The sequence below is a fragment of the Lactuca serriola genome, chromosome 5 (assembly GCF_051521515.1).
Source record: "Lactuca serriola cultivar US96UC23 chromosome 5, Lser_US96UC23_V15, whole genome shotgun sequence".
In the NCBI taxonomy this organism is placed as follows: domain Eukaryota; kingdom Viridiplantae; phylum Streptophyta; class Magnoliopsida; order Asterales; family Asteraceae; genus Lactuca; species Lactuca serriola.
Genome location: NC_136412.1, coordinates 262124996 through 262128752, shown reverse-complemented (window position 1 = coordinate 262128752; position 3757 = coordinate 262124996). Strand labels below are relative to the sequence as shown.

At 36.7% G+C, this 3757-nt stretch overlaps 1 non-coding gene across 1 annotated transcript; it reads left to right on the top strand.

Moving 5' to 3' along the window:
* The first annotated feature begins 727 nt into the window (after positions 1-727).
* On the top strand, positions 728-924 carry LOC145056318 (U2 spliceosomal RNA). The gene has a single exon (XR_013685800.1). It is a non-coding gene; the product is annotated as a U2 spliceosomal RNA (small nuclear RNA).
* The last annotated feature ends 2833 nt before the right edge of the window (positions 925-3757 follow it).

The window sequence follows — 3757 nt, the reverse complement described above, 5'->3', positions numbered from 1 at the left end:
AAAAAGCGGATAGTATCTTGGAAAGGAACAGCGAACAATTACGGGAAACATAATGTATGGTTGAATATTCAATACCTGAGAGCGAGAGCGGGATGACATAACGAAGAAAGGGTTGCCCGGAAAAATAATTTTTGTGAGGTTTTCAAACGAGTAAGAAATGTGTTGGATATGATTATAAATTTATATGGTTTGAAGATGTAATGTGATTTTTATCAGCAAAACAAGCTAAAAGGATTATGTTGATTAAAAACACATATTTTGATAGAATGGATTTTAAGAAGTCGGACTTATCTGAGAAGTTTGAGTTTGTCCATTAGCTGTTGTGTTTACTTAATAGATATGTGATAAAAACAAAATGGAGAAATTAAAGCAAAGCATAGTAGGTACATGAGTGGAAGGAGCCATTTGTAATCGAGCATGAAATGAAGTTGTGCTGTTTGTTGGCGTGGAGTGAATTTAAACTACAGAAAAATAAGAAAAGAAAAAGCAATGCAATCATAAACACATATGCATATGCAGTAGTAGAGTGTAAGTTTGATTTGAATATATATAGAGAAAGTAAAGAAGTAAAAGAATAATACTCCATTGAAGTTGTTTTTGTTGGTGAAGGAAGGGAGCTGGCAGCGAAAGCGAAAGTGTCTGCATCCGAATTCCCACATCGGGTGAATGAAGGAAGCAGGCAAGAGGGAGGCGAGTACAAAAAGGGAAGCCCTGGAGGGGAATAAGCATACCTTTCTCGGCCTTTTGGCTAAGATCAAGTGTAGTATCTGTTCTTATCAGTTTAATATCTGATATGTGGGCCATCGGCCCACTCGATATTAATCTTATTTTTTATGGGGGAAGGCCCGTTACAGTAGCTTGCTGCTGGGGTTCTTCATGTGTCGCCTTGGTCTTACACTACAGCCAAGGCCCGGCGTACCCCTCCAATACTTGGTCCAATGTTTAAGAATAGCTTAAAGCTTTTATACTTGAAAAGTCTTAAAAATTTGAAACAAGTCTTTGCTGTGTCTGATGTGAACCCACTCCCGTAAGTTTATAAAATCGTCTTGGAATCCTTCACACACCAATGTGGGAGCAGTCACTAATATATACCTACACAAACTTAAATTTCCTTTTGATTAACAATTCCACCAACACATTGTAATTGGACTTCGCGTCATGTAAAACAAAACCATCTCCAACGACATCAAGGGATTTTGGTTCTTCGAAACCATCTGATGGTTTCTTTCTAGTCCAACTTATCATCAACTTGTATGACTATCCTGGTACCCCACAAGCAGGATTGCAGTGGGAAAGACAATCAGTCTGAAGAGATGACGACAAAGGTCCGTCTTACTTATAAAAGCTTCGGGAAATGTTGTCCCATCAAAACATAACACCAACGCCAAATAGAAGCTTCCGCCCGCAATGTCGACACTACCGTGCAATCGATTTACTTTTTATGTAATCTGATTTAATGTTTATGTTATTGAAAATAATCATACTTCACACATCATACTTTTTGTTTAAACAATACAGAACATGACACAATTATATATGAGAAACCAATCACTTCAACTTATATAGAACGGAATACGATATACCGTAAACACTAAACCTAGAATCTCATAGACTCCGACTTGCTTGATGCAACAATTACGGACCGATCGGCCGGAAATCTATAATTTGCGCCTTATCGGGGCATGTTTAACCCAAACCCTAATATCTACCTTAGGGTCTCTCGGTTTAAGATACAGGGGAATTGAAAACGCATCATTGACATGACGATTTGTTTGTAATTTTTCTTCGTAAGCGGTACCTATTTTAAATTGCAAACTTGTATTTAACATAACGAAATAAACCCCTAGTTAAAAGCATGTAACCATTTCTTAAATACAAATAACTTATTTGAAATGGATCATTGAAATGCTATATTGTGGGGACATCTCGATAAACTGATTGCTTTGTATTAGCCATATTAAATATATAAGAAACGCTAGGACATATGTGATTTTATTTTTGGTAAGATTTTTTTTTTTTTTTAGATTTTTCTTTGCAGGCACGCATCAACATACATGAAGAGAACCCGAGTTAGATCCCTAAGAACATTTCCAATCAACGACTAAGTTATTGAGATTGGATTTTTGAAATGTTATATTACGTGGACATCTAGATAAAATTAATTTTGTGGCTAAATTCTATTACATTATAGAAACTTTCTACATGAGACTCTCCCTTGGCCCGAACCTCCTGAAAATTCTAGCTCTTCCAGAGTGGTATCTCATTGATGTCTCGGACCCCCCCTCCACCGGAAGGAGGCCTTCTTCGCATTCCACCTAAGGGGTACACGAAAAGCCCAAAGTCAATCATAGGGAACAGGAGGCCTTCTTTGCATTCCACCAAAGGTGTGAAGGAAAAGACCAAAGTCAATCATATGGAATAGGAAAAGTAAAGCTTTATAGGGTATTCTGTCCATTTCTGTCCATGTGCAAGTAGAAGGGGTAGAAAGCATGTTCTTTTGGTACAACTCCTCTTTCTTCATTGAAACTAGCTAGCTATCTTTGAAGTCAAGTACTTAGCCGCAAAGGCAAGTCCATCACGGGCACTACCCGACTTATTTCGGTAATCCCATAGTTAATGGCTCATTTCACTCTTTTTATATAAGAAATACGTGGAGTCAATGGCTTCCTATCCTCCTGACCAAGTCGCTACATGGTCTATGTAACTGAGCTAACACGTATAGGAACTTATGTGATGTTATTTTTAGTATAAATGTTAAAAAGGGAAATATCAAACCGATACTGCAAAGCTCAAATATATTTTCAAAATACAACACCAACATTACATAAGTTTAAAAAATCAAAATCCTAGTTATTTTTCGATATAAGGGCATGAAATCAGGTGTTGGATGAAAATGAAAGATGAATACGCTTCAAAGTGGTAAACCACATACAATGTTAATTGTGAAACGTTTTGAAAAAAAAAAACTAGGGTTGACCTCTATATAGCGTTTTGGTGGGCGCCCGGGGGGGGGGGGGGGTCATTGTTAATGGTGTTTGGAAAGAAAATCGAATCAAACGAGAACCCTAATTTAAAAAAGGTGGGAGATTTGTCTTTCACGACATTTGATACAACTTTTTCAGGGGGATTTGGAGATGAAGGATCTATGGAAGATAGGTTAAAATATAGAGTGGTTGTAGATGTTTATATGTCAAGGAAGTTGTTAGGGATGAAGCTTTCTATTGCCAAATTCTTAGATGTTGATAATAAGTAGTGTTTGATTCAAAACTTTTGCACCATATCGATTGGGAGATTTCTTTTATTTTCTTCGACTGCGAGGTTTATAAGGGAAGAGAAAATAATATGAGCCCACACAGATCAACCAAGACCACAAGTAAATTCAAATGGTAAGAAAACTCAATTTAGGAAGGAAATTCAAAATATTATGCCTCGATGTCAACGGGGAAGGGGAGACACATAGTCAACATGAACATATAATATTTTTTAGGAATAAAATATATGTAGATTGTGCTTGACTTATTGTGTATGGATCTTGGGTGTCTTCAGAATGTGAATCTCAATGAAATCTTGTATAAGGTGTGTAGTGAAGAATGATTTAACGAAATTAAAGTTAACTGTATTGTGGGACGTGCGTGTGTATTGGATTTAAGTATCAAAATCCTTGCATTAAGTTCAGAAAATACGAAGAGAATATTGGTACTTTAAGGAGATGAGGTTGTTAACAAATAACTTTTTGGTTGATGAAAGGATGGTGTGG